This window comes from Neophocaena asiaeorientalis, unplaced genomic scaffold, assembly GCF_003031525.2.
Source record: "Neophocaena asiaeorientalis asiaeorientalis breed wild unplaced genomic scaffold, Neophocaena_asiaeorientalis_V1.1 scaffold226, whole genome shotgun sequence".
In the NCBI taxonomy this organism is placed as follows: Eukaryota; Metazoa; Chordata; class Mammalia; order Artiodactyla; family Phocoenidae; genus Neophocaena; species Neophocaena asiaeorientalis.
The window spans coordinates 11,233,360-11,246,967 of NW_020173037.1; the positions used below are offsets into that span (position 1 = coordinate 11,233,360).

Consider the following 13,608-nt stretch of genomic DNA (forward strand, 5'->3'; position numbering starts at 1 on the left):
AATCGAAGTCTGCAAATAAATACAAAACTGCAACGGAAACAAGTACGACAGAGCTGCGACGGGAACCGCCAACAAAGCCCCGGGTCTGACCTGGTTAGGAGGTCAGGGGCTTCTTCCCAGAGGCCCTGAAATGTCCCTGAGCTGAACTGCAAGGGCAAGAACACGAAGAGGATGGGAAGAATGATCTTCACAGACATGACAACACACAACAAAGACAAGCAGAAGATTCGGGAAGAGCAGAGGAGGCTGCAGTGCAGGCTGTGGGACCCCACAGTGGAGGCCCCGAGAAGGGGCTTCGTCTGCATCCTAAAAGCCAATCCCACCCTGCTGGAGACTTCAGCAGGTTTTGGTCAAGGGCAGCTCATTGGGGTAGGGGCTGGGGGGCGGTCAGGACGCCACAGCAGAGGCCCAGGAGAGGCGCTCACGGACTGTGCTGGGGGGAGACGTGGACGGGCTGGGAAACACTCTGGATGCGACAGGACTACGTCATGGGCTGCAGTTCATGGTGAGACAAAGGCATCTGCCTAGTGGCGGTACCCACATGACAGTTTTAAAATATTTGAAAACAGCCCAAATAGTTCAAATACCAACGCTGTTTTCATTATCCAATCCTCAGTAGGAAGAGTTTATTTTTTTTTAAAAAGTTAATTCTCCACCCGTCAAAATGAGGCATAAACTCAAATTACAGATGCACATCACAATTTTTCTAAATTGAAGCTATACATAACATATGGCCATACATTTCCCACTACACCTTATACATTATACACACACACACACACCTCTTCTTTCTACTGAACTAACAAGCTGTAATGCTAATCCTTGCACAAATGGAGATAACTTTTTCAGTCTGTCATGAAACTAGGTGTGGCATGAGATTGTCAGGGTCCTGGATTACTCTCTGGGCAGTAAGGTTCCAGCCGGCAAACTCAAAGGATGCCCAGGAACAGGTCAGAGCAGCCAAATGTAATCAGCTCCACCCTCAGGAGAACCACTGGTGGTCATCATTCGTTATCTGCCGCACTAGCCTGGGCTGCACTCTCCAAATTAGCCTACCACCTCGATGCCCAGCCCAGAAATACTTCCTATCCTCACAGCTCCCAGCCAGTCAGCTGCTCGAAAAGTTGAGTTCTACGAAGCAAACACGATCCTATTATTTTTGGTACGTTTTGATAAATGCCCTTTTGGTTAACGGTGGTGAGGTCAAGAATCTCAACTTGCTTTTCGCCTAAAAGTGGAGGATTGGGACTTCCCTGGTGGTCCAGTGGTTAAGACTTCGTGCTTCCATGGCAGGAGGCGCAGGTTCGACCCCTGGTCGGGGAACTAGATCCCACATGCGGCAGGGCGGAGCCAAAAAGAAGTAAATAAATACAAGTGAAGGATTGAACAAGGGAAGAGGGAAAGAATCAGAACTGAGACTCACAGGGAAAAAAGAAAGGCAGTCCTAAAAATTCTCTCATTTAAATGAACTTCTGTCGAGATTATCCCACCATCTCAAAACTCCACTGGGAGTCAAGAGCCTGGGTTTATTTCCCAGCTGTACTGCCAAGAGCTGAGTGAACCTGGGTGAATCACCACCTGTAAGGGCCTTGCTTTCCTCCCTTCACAGGAGTTAAATAACATCTGTAAAAGAATACCTCACTCATAGCAGGCTCTCAATAACATTTAGCCAAGTCCAAATTAAATAATTAAGACCTAACAATGATCATGACCTAACCACTCCAGCTCCACCCCAACTCTGGGCTTAACTGAAATCACATGGTTCATGAGGGCAACGTGTGCTGTGCTTGCCCAGTGCCCTGGGAACCTCTCCTGAGGCCTGGTAGGGCTAAGGTCATTTTTCACACCAGTGAATATAGGCTGGCTCCCTAAAATGGTTCCCCAGCATCCTCTTTCTTAAATATCTACTGTATGTCTGACACTGAAATACAGAGATAATCAAGACACAGTCCTTCCAGATCAGAAATTTCCTATTTGAATAGAAATAGCTACTAAGTTTATGCCTAAGATCATAGCTCCTTCGTTGCTGATGACACATTCACATCATTCAAATCTCACAAAGAACTCAGGCAATACAAGTTTTTCTTGAAACAGTACACTCACCTTTCTTAATGGCACGGACCTAATGGCTTTAAAACTTTTTCCTATTCTAAGATATGAAATATTTATCACTAATTCATCTTGATAAAGTATAAAACGTAACAAAAACTTTCAATAAGACGAAACAGAAACAAAAGCTGTCATCAAATTGTATTAACACTCCTTTACAATATTATGTCTATTTCTTAGAAAATTATCTTAAAATTAATCTTTCTAAATATAAAATAATTTATTATCCCATAAAGAAATAGTTGCCTCTTTTACAATAATAACAAATGTATTCTTTTACATTAACTTTTCTCACCTGTCTCAAAGCCTTAGTGAAACATGACAGAGCAACAAAAAAAATCACTTGACTACTAGAAAAATGAATGCATAGGAGACAGCTAAGCTTTATGAAAACAGAATTTAAAACTATAAGAAAAAGGTATAAAACTCTTTACCTTGCTGGGGCTTATAAAAGTAATATCTGAACAGTCTGGGTATTAAAAGCAAATCTCACTATTTTAGGAGTATGATCAATAGAAGGAAAAGGTACAGCTTTGATCACTGTGTCTTAAGAGAAGTAATCCAAGTGCAAATTTTATCCCTGGGGCTCTCTGCCACTCACAGGACACCTGTCAATCTTGGCAATAGCCTTTAGCTATCCATACAGAGACTCAGCATGTCCTTCTCTTGACCAAATTAGGCTAACCTCAACTGCATTGACATCAGTGTCTATAATTTTGGAATCCTGTTGACAAGAAGAGCCTATCCCAGAGTTTTTTATACAAATTTAATGTCTGTTGGAAATTATAACCAAATTTATAATAGAAAAATGTGAATACTATAGTCTAAACCTTCCAACTGTGCTTTTATCATTTTGAATTCCAACCAATTTTAATACCAAATAGTAAATCAGGGCGGGTTTTTTATTTCTATTACTAAAAACCACATATCGGAGCTTATTATTTTTCAAATGTTATGAATTTCAAGAGATATGAAACTGACCAAAAAAATTAATCCTTGATAAGTAACAAAAATTATTTTAAAACTATGGTAACATGGGAGTTTTACCACTTAATTAAGACCTTTGTGTCATACTGATTTAGAGTTCTGAATTAAGTTTTCTGTTGGATAGTAATTAACGGCAATGAACATGTGATTAGTCTTGGTATGAAGTATTCAATAATAAAAACACCCTGACCTTTTACAAACATTCAAGTCTTCTGGTCCAGAAAACTACATTTTATGATATTAAAAGAACTCAGAGATTTGCTTATTGAATGACTGTTCACAGTATCTCACACCAGTCAGAATGGCCATCATCAAAAAATCTAGAAACAATAAATGCTGGAGACGGTGTGGAGAAAAGGGAACACTCTGGCACTGCTGGTGGGAATGTGAATTGGTACAGCCACTATGGAGAATAGTACGGAGGTTCCTTAAAAAACTACAAATAGAACTACCATACGGCCCAGCAATCCCACTACTGGGCATATACCCTGAGAAAACCGTAATTCAGAAAGAGTCATGTACCAAAATGTTCATTGCAGCTCTATTTACAATACCCTGGAGATGGAAACAACCTAAGTGCCCATCATCGGAAGAATAGATAAAGAAGATGTGGCACATATATACAATGGAATATTACTCAGCCATAAAAAGAAATGAAATTGAGCTATTTTTAATGAGGTGGATAGACCTAGAGTCTGTCATACAGAGTGAAGTCAGTCAGAAGGAGAAAAACAAATACCGTATGCTAACACATATATATAGAATTTAAGAAAAAGAAAATGTCATGAAGAACCTAGGGGTGAGACAGGAATAAAGACACAGACCTACTAGAGAATGGACTTGAGGACATGGGGAGGGGGAAGGGTAAATTGGGACGAAGTGAGACAGTGGCATGGACATATATACACTACCAAACATAAAATAGATAGCTAGTGGGAAGCACCCGCATAGCATAGGGAGATCAGCTCGGTGCTTTGTGACCACCTAGAGGGGTGGGATAGGGAGGGTGGGAGGGAGGGAGACGCAAGAGGGAAGAGATATGGGAACATATGTATATGTATGTAGCTGATTCACTTTGTTAGCAGAAACTAACACACCATTGTAAAGCAATTATACTCCAATAAAGATGTAAAAAAAAAAAAAAATTATGGGAATTTGCTCGTCATGTCTTCTCACAAGACTTTCAGGATCAAGTGATTCCCAGCCAAGAAACGAAAGCAGAATCGTACCATTCCCCAATGGATTCGAATGAAAACTGGTAATAAAATCAGGTACAACTCCAAGAGAAGACTTTGGAGAAGAACCAAGCTGGGTCTATAAGGAGCGTCGCATGTGAAGTGGCACACATATTTATGCTGTGTCAAGGCCACTTGCATCTTACCATATCACTCTGAGAACATCACTACTATCTGAACAGCTGGACGTGTTTTATTGGGAAAATGATTTTTCTCTTTGTGCTTCTGCACTCGTGCTTTGGCTCAGTACTAAATATGTGAGACCTTTTGTCGGAAAAAAAAAATTATGGAAAAGTAGAAATGGTCACAATTTCCAGAAGGGAAAAAAAAAAAAATCAGTGGTGTAGATTTGACAACTGTAGAGTTTGGACTTAGGCTGCTAGTATATAAGACCAGGAGAATGTCACAGACCCCGGACACTTTAATTTCAGCAAGGCTGCACACACAGTCTCTGGAGGCATCCTTGAGAACAAAGCAGAGCAATGTTAGGCTGACTCCTAGCTGACTGAACAAACATAACCAGAGTTCAAGTACCGGATGTCAAGCTGGTGGAAGTATTCTAGAGGCGCTGACAGAACTCTACATTTGGCTTTGTCTTGTTCCACATTTATCAGGATGCAGATCGGACTAATGCATATCATATCTGCATATAAAACACAAAGTATAAACCACCATGCTTAATTACAAAATAACTTAAAGAGAGAATGAAGTATGAATTTTAAAATAAAATAAACTGCATGCATATGGAACAGTGGAAATGGAGTTTACAAGTTTCCTTAAAAAAAAAAAGGCCAGAATGTTTAAACTCTAAATTAATAAGAGACAGTAAGTAAAGGCAATCTTGGGAAGCACTGAGAGTCAGATAAGTATCCAAATCCAGGCTACTCCACTGTTCTCAAAGAGGCCACATGGATAAGACTGAATTCAGTTCTCAGTATTACCCTGGAAGACGCATTCATACGTAACATCTTTAAATGCAGATAAGGATGATATATAAACTGCTGTAAGATAAAATAAGCCAAGGAGTTCAGCTGTATTCTGTGAAATTAGGAAAGGTGGAAGTAGACCAATGGGCACAAGTTTGTGGAAAACAGAATTTGATTCAATATTACTTTCTACGAACTTTCTACAGTTAGAACCATGGAAATTGAAAGGAGCTGCCTCAAACTAGCCTCTGTCAAGGCGGTTGTGGAGCAGGCTAGAAAAAATGACCTTCAAGGTCTCTGCCAGTTCTAAGATCCCACAGTACTATACCTGACTCGATTTCATAATCAAAGAAGCCTTTCTAAGAAAGCTGCCACCACACCCCACAGACCCAGCCATACTGATTTCCTCAAAGTTACTAACATCTAAGTGGTTAGTGGTATTTATCTCAAAAGATAATTTTTAAATGAGAACTATTTGTAGGTAAGGAAAAAAACTTCACACTAAAAATACTACTACGAACTGACCACTACTTGTGGGTAAATATATATCAAAATATTTATAACATAAATACTAAAGAAGAAAAATACTAATCTCTCAGAGATTGGTCAAATTTAAAAAGGAAACACCAACTGTCAACAACTGTTTCCCTCTCCAAACCAATGAGAGTAGAAGCCCAAAAAATTTCTGAAGTATACTTGAGGCACACCAAATAGTACCGTTTCATCTCCACATATAGTACTGCAAGGGAAAGGAGGAGACGCACAAAGAGATTCTGAGATCTCCACTGTGTTGGGCATGAAGGATATGACATAAATGGACACGGTGCTTGCCTTCACACAGCTCAGATTTCTGTGGGGACTACAAACACTCATAACAAATAACCACGATCACAAGCAGATGTAAGATGCTCTGAGCGCCAAGTATGACACTTAACCCAGGACTCAGTCGTAGCTGGGGAGACCACTGGGAAAAAGTGACACATAATCTGACTCTTAAATGATTTCATAAGAGTTTGTCACACAAGAGGTGGGGGAAAGAGTTCCAAGCACAGAAAAAGCAGTATTTGCAAAAACCCGAGGTAAGCAAAACCACGGCTTGTTTATAAAAATATAAACAAGGTTCAATAAATGATAGGACAACTGGTAGTGGACTAGAACTCCCATCATGAACAACTAGAGAACTAGGCTATCTATGAGAAACACTGCTTTCAGATGTTAGACAAGTAGGATAGGACTTTGATCCCTGAGAGAAGGGGGAAGAAAACAAATAAGGTGAGACCTGTAATTGCCTAGGTTTCTTGAAAGCAGTTACCAAACCCCAAGGCAGAGCAGAGTAACCCTGCAGAGCAAGAAGTCTCACAAAGTTGAGGACTCAGAGACTGGAGTTCAGGGAGGGTACAATACTTGCATTTTGTAGGGCTGAGTACCAGACAGGAAGAGCCGTGAAGATAACGGGCTCCAGAAGCCTGAAAATGGGTCTCCTTGAGCCTTTGGCTAAATACTAAGCTAGCCATGTGTAGAATGAGATACCATGAGGCTGGGAAAAGAACAACTACAGGGGAGCTGGGAAACATCTGGTCCCCACCAACCACAGTGAAGAGCTCTCACACAATACCTGGGACATTCCATAGCGACCCAAGAAATGCCAGAGCACAGGAGAAGGGCAAATGTAGCCCATCAATGCAGAACGTTCTACTGGACAGCATTGTTCTGGAGCCCCACTAATGATGCTTAAAATATGCCTAAAAGGATCAGGCTGATCCACAAGTAACTAAATTGCTTATCAGATCAAAACTCAACACTCTTTTAAAGATGACAAGTGAAAAATAACGAATTGGGAGAATAAACAAGAAAATGTGACCCCAAACGGGGTGATGGTGGGGAGTCAATAAAAACCCAGAAATGAATAAGATGATGGAGTTGGTAAATTAAGGACTTTTACAATGCTACTGTAAATATATCCAAAGATTTAAAAAAAAAACATGCACACTGAAAAAGGAAACTGAAACTTAAAAAAAAAAGGATCACTTATAGCTAAAAAACATAACATCTAAACTAAAATTTCGCAGTTGGGCTTAACGGCAGACTAAATGCTATAGAAGAGATCAACAGAAATTACCTAAACATTTTCCAAATTTGATGACAACTATTAATCCAGATAGCAAAGAAGCTCAATGAACCCCAAATAGGAGAAACACAAAGAAAGCCACACCAAGATACATCACAATAAAATTACTAAAAAAAGCAACTGATACCAAATCCAAAGACATTACAAAAGGGAATCATAAACCCAATCACTCATAAACACAGACACAAAGATGTATAAGAAAATATTAATAAATCAAATCCAACAATATATAAAAAGGAAATGCATTATGACTAAGTGGAGATTATCCCAAGAATCCAAAATTGGTTTTCTGTTCAAAAACAGCAATAAATGTAATTCAACATATTAGAATTTTTAAAAAATCATATAATCATTTCAACTGATAAAGAAAAGGCACTGAACAAAATTCAACTCATTTATGCTAAACACTCTTACTAAACTAGGAATAAAAGGAAACTCCCTCATCTGATAAAGGACATCTATTAAAAAACCTACAGCCATCATCATACTTAAAAATTAAATGCTTTTGCCCTAAGATCACAAAAAAAAACAAGGATGTTTGCTTTACATCTTTAATATGGTATTTAAAGTCAGAGCCAGTGCATTAAGTCAAGAAAAAGAAGCATACAAATTGGAAAGAAAGTAGAAAAACTTTTATTTGCAGACAATATTATCATCTATATAGAAAATCATAAAAACCCTACAAAAGAATTTCTGGAACTAATAAAAATTTAGCAATGTCACAGGACACAAATTTGATATATAAAAATCAACTGCATTTCTATATACTCGTAAAAAATGATTGAAAAATGAAATTAAAAAAATACTACTTCCAATAGCATCCACAAACATCAATACTTAAAGACAAATTTAATAGAATATGAGCAAGATCTGTACAATGAAAATTATAAAACATTTTTAGGAGAAATTAAAGACCTAAATAAATGGAGAAATATATCATGTTGTTACAAGACTGAATTGTGTTTTCCCCAAAAGATTTGTCAAGGTCATAACGCCCAGTACCTATGAATGTGACTTTACTTGGTTCCTTGCAGATGTAATCAAGTTTAAGATAACAGTATACTGGGTTAGAGTGGGCTTGAAATCCAGTATAACTCATGTCCTTATAAAAAGAGAGAAATCTGGACACAGACACACAACCACACAAAGGCAGAGACTGGAGTAATGCATCTACAAGCCAAGGAATAACAAGGATGGCCGGCAACCACAAGAAGCTAGAAGAGACAAGGAAGGATTCCTCCCCAAGAGCCTTCAGAGAGAACATGGCCCTGCTGACACCTTAACTTCTGACTTCTAACTTCTAGAACCATGAAAATAAATTTCTGTACTATAAGCCATCCAGTTTGTAATACTTTGTTTTGGCAGCCCTAAGAAACTAATACACATGTTTACAGATAGGAAGGCTCAATATTGTTTCCAATTTTTCTCAAGTTAATCTATAAATCCAACACAATCCCAATTAAAATTCCAGCATTTTTTTTTTTTTTAAGAAACTGACAAGCGAATTCTAAGATCTATATGGAAACACTAAAGATCTAGAATAGCCAAAAATGTTTTGGAAAGAAAAGAGAAGACTTGTACTACCTGATTTCAAGGAGGACTTGTACTACCTGATTTCAAGACTTAATTTAAAGCTACAAACAATGTGGTTTTTACATAAAGGCAGACGCAGAGCATCAGAGCTCAACAGAGAGTTCAAAAACAGACCCACACTTATGTGGTCAATCAATATTTGACAAAGGTGCCCAAGTAATTCAAGGGAAAATGTAATCTTTTCAACAAATGGCACTGGAAAAACTATATAAACTTATGAAAAAAAAATCTCAACATGCAATCTCATGCTATACAAAAAATTAACACAGATCATTATATCTAAACATAAAGGCTAAAACAAAATTTCTAAGAAAAATTCATGATTTGGGGTTAAGTAAAGATTTCTAGATACAAAAACACTAGTCATAAAAAATGTTAATTATGCTTAATTATAATTAAAAACTTCTCTTCAAAGACAGTGTTAAGGTATGAAAATGCAAACCACAGACTCAGATATTTGCAATATAAATATCTGACCAAGGATTTGATCCAGAATATATTATACATATATTAATGACAACTCATATCTTAATCACAACTAATTCAATTTAAAATATAGGCTAAAAACTTGAACAGACAAGTCACAAAAGAAGATATACGAAGATATATGCATAGCTAATACACACACGAAAAGATGCTCAACATGTTTAATCACTGGAGAAATGAAAATTAAATGAAGATTAAATTTAATGAAAATTAAAACCACAAGATACCACTACACACCCAACAAGAACAGCTAAAATTAAAAAGACTGGCAATATCTAGTGCTGGGCTGTGGAGCAATTAGAACTCTGCAAATGAAACATGTCCCCAAAATGACCTGAACATGAATGTTCATAGCTTCATTCATACAGGCATCCCTCAGAGATATTAAATGTTCAGTTCCAGACCACTGCAATAAAGCAAATGTCACAAAAAAGCAAGTCCCATGAATTTTTTGGTTTCCCAGTGCATATAAAAGTTATGTTTACACTATACTGTGGTCTATTCAGTGTGTAATAGCATTATGTCCAAAAAACCAATGTACATACTTTAATTTAAAAATATTTTATTGCTAAAAAAATGATAACCATCATTTGACAATGCAGGGTTGCCACAAATCTTCAGTTTGTAAAAAATACAATACCTGCAAAGTGCAATAAAATGAGGTATGCCCCTAGTCGAAGCTGGTAACAACACATGCATCCAACAACTAATTAACGGATAAATAAACTGTGGTATATCCATACAATGGAATACTGCTCAGCAATAAAATGAAACTACTGATATGTGCAATGACATGGATAAACCTCAAAAAACACTGTGCTAGGGCTTCCCTGGTGGCGCAGTGGTTGAGAGTCCGCCTGCCGATGCAGGGGACACGGGTTTGTGCCCCGGTCCGGGAAGATCCCACATGCCACGGAGCGGCTCCACCCGTGAGCCATGGCCGCTGAGTCTGCGCATCCGGAGCCTGTGCTCCGCAACGGGAGAGGCCACAACAGTGAGAGGCCCGCGTACCGCAAAAAGCAAACAAACAAAAAAAACACAACACTGTGCTAAGTGAAAAAAAAAATCAGGAAAAAAAGACTACATTTTGTATGATTCCATTTATATGAAGTTTGAGAACAAGCAAAACGAATCAGTAGCGGTGGTCTGGGGCAGGAGCCCAAGGGAGCGTCTGGGGGTGATGGAAGAGCACAGTATCTTGATTGGGATAGTAGCTGCATAGGTGTACATGTTTGTTAAAACTCATCACATTGTATAAATTATACCTCCATAAAGTTTAATTTCAAAAAGAGGAGCAAAATCTATTCCCTCCCACCCACAAAGGAAGTTTAGTACAGGTTACAGTGTAAAGTGAAGGTGGGAGTGGTAAGGGATTGAGACTAGAGAATGAGGACTGTCAACAATACTGACAGTCTGAATTGTGTACAAAGGACAAAAGGAACCCATTGAAAGGTTTTCTTTAGGAGAGTGATGCGTAAATTCTATTTTGGAAAAAATACTTTGGGTGCCAGTGGATGGAATGGATTAATACAGTAGAAGACTTCCGTCTTCAGGAGCTCTGTAAGAAGGCTGCTGCCTTAACCCAGAATAAGACGATGGCTGAGGTTAGGGGAGCGGTCACGGGAACAGAGAAAGGTGACAGGATTCAGGAGACTAATGTGCTCTGTTTCAGGAGAGGGCTCAGTGCCCCAAGGACAACTAAGTGGAAATGTCCATCCAGGAGTCTGGCTTGTGGTGAGCTGAGGAAGGGATTTGGGATTAATCCCCTCCCAAGCACTCAAGACCATGTGGTAAGATTACTCAAGGAGAGAAGATAAGACGGTTAAAACCAAAATCTTCAGGCTTACAAACAGGAAAGGACTGGGAGGGCAAAAGACCAAAACTCGCCAATGGTAACTATTCAAACTAAACAGCACATCCCCACGCGTTTATTTTCTCTCACACATAAATATAAATAACATTCCCTCTTACACCTCTGTAACATTAAAGCCAATAAGAAACAGCTTTAACTGTAACACAAAAAGCAAGTGACAAGAAGGCCAACGCTCAACAAATTTCAAACTGCATCCCCTGTAGGGCTTGTTAATAGTTTCTTCCAGACCTAGGCCAGAGAAGGAACTTTTGGTTCAGCCCCTTCCTCCAATCTAGGCTCCCTTAGTTCCTTTACAAAATGAAAGCAAGATACAGCAGATAATATTAAAAATTCTGCCATCCAGTTCTGTAACAGACACTGATTTGGAAGAAGCAGCCAAGCATAAATTATAGCTAATCATCAAGACAAAACCTGTGTTCCTATTCCTATCGTTATTTACCGGGTGGCTGTAATGATTCGGTTTAAGTCTCTGAGATCACAGGAGTCATTTGATCACAGGATCATTTCCAACAGCAGACTAGTTTAGAGAATGGACCCTGCCACTGAAAACAACTGAAAATGCTGGAAAATACAGAAAATACCTACTGAAATGAATCCATGAGCTGGTAATAAAATAAGGGAACACTCGGGCAAAAACTAAGTAAAGGCAGGTATGCATAAAGGCGGGCAGAGTACTGAAGCTGGCTCTCACTGCAAGGTCAAAGTAAAGTGGGTGAACCTGAACTCTGCGTTTTTCACAACCTCCTGAGTATATCGAACAAAAGAAGCCCAAAGCCCAGGGTCTGGACAAAGTACAGAGCACCTCCCAGTAACTATTGCTAATGGGATACAATGAGCAATAATAATAACATTCTGTGCTCATTTTAAAAAATAGCTTGAATCAAATCATGTGCAATTTGACATCCATCAGCTAGGAGAACATGATACAAATTTACGCAGGCTAGCGAAAAGATTGTCCTCTTTTGAATTTGCCACCATTTCGATGAACTTAATTGCAAAGGCAATTAAGACTGATGCTACTACCTTAAGGAGCTGGAACTGGAACAATGTATAAAAAGCAACTTGGTAAAAGGTTCAGAAAAAAGAACTATGTTCTCTTAAATTAACACCATTGGTTTACATTTAATAAAATGAGAACACCAAGGCTTCTGTACTTTGCACACGTAATTATAATATCTTGTTTAAAATAGAATAGGCAAAGAATTAAAAGGGCAAAAATAACTTTTAACTTACATTGAAGTACATGGTACTTCTTTGTTCAAAAGAAATGCCTTTATAATCAACACTCTACAAAGAAATTTAAAACTTAATTTATATCATCTAACATCAACAAATTCTCTCATTACAAAGAAATTTTCTTCATAGACACAAACAGCACAACAGAGGTTTCCAGGGGCTGGGAAAGAAGGGACTAGCAATTACTGTTTAATGGGTACACAGTTTCTGTGCGGCCAATGAGAAAGCTGGGCAAATGGACAGAAATGATGGTTTGTACATCTAAAAATGGTTAAAATAATAAATTTTACGTTAGGTGTATTTTAGTACAATTTAAAAAGTACAGAGGAAAAATATTTTCATCTAATTTTCCTCAAAGTCTGGAATTCTCTTAAGTTTGAAATTCATGCCAACAACTATCTTCTTATAATTGAACCAGGAGAGCAGCGACTTTGGATCACGTACGTGATCATGGGTTCAAATCTGAGGTCTACCCTTCCTATCATGGAGTCTTGATACAAAAGTTACATTCTAAAAGCCTTGGCTTCCTCCAGCTGGATAATGGGAAAGTAGACAGCTAAGGTATGCTTAAAGATAATCCAGGAACGTTACCGAGGTGTTCTTACCCAATTCTCCAACACAGTCCCAGGGAAGGGTCATTAACTAAAATTTATAAGCCTTTAAAAATCATTTAACACCCTCTAACCAGTGCTTTAATATGTTCATGCATATCAAAGACTCAAATCAAATTCTATAAAATGGCTTTCCCCTCTCTACAGAGCAATCAACCTAGCTCCTACTTAAATTACCAGGTTCTCTAAGTTACAATGTAAGACAGCCATGGAATTAAAAAAAAAAAAAAACAACTCATTAACTTACTCATTGGTTTTGCTCATGGTAAAAGCTTGACCATAATGCTCCCCTTATCAAATTTTTGTCAGTCATTACCCAATGGTAATAGTCCATTTTCAGTCAGTGGCATCAAAAACAGGCAGGCACGTAACAATCATAAATTTGCCCAAGTAATTCAGGGTCTAAGTCACAATTCTACCCCTT

At 38.4% G+C, this 13,608-nt stretch overlaps 1 protein-coding gene and 1 pseudogene across 2 annotated transcripts in view; one reads left to right on the forward strand and one right to left on the reverse strand.

The window, feature by feature from the left end:
- Window positions 1-13,608, reverse strand: part of PDE7A (phosphodiesterase 7A) — a 115,652-nt gene that overhangs the window by 56,226 nt on the left and 45,818 nt on the right. The gene's annotated exons all lie outside the window — the stretch shown is intronic.
- Window positions 4,261-4,416, forward strand: LOC112398165 (60S ribosomal protein L39 pseudogene; annotated as a pseudogene).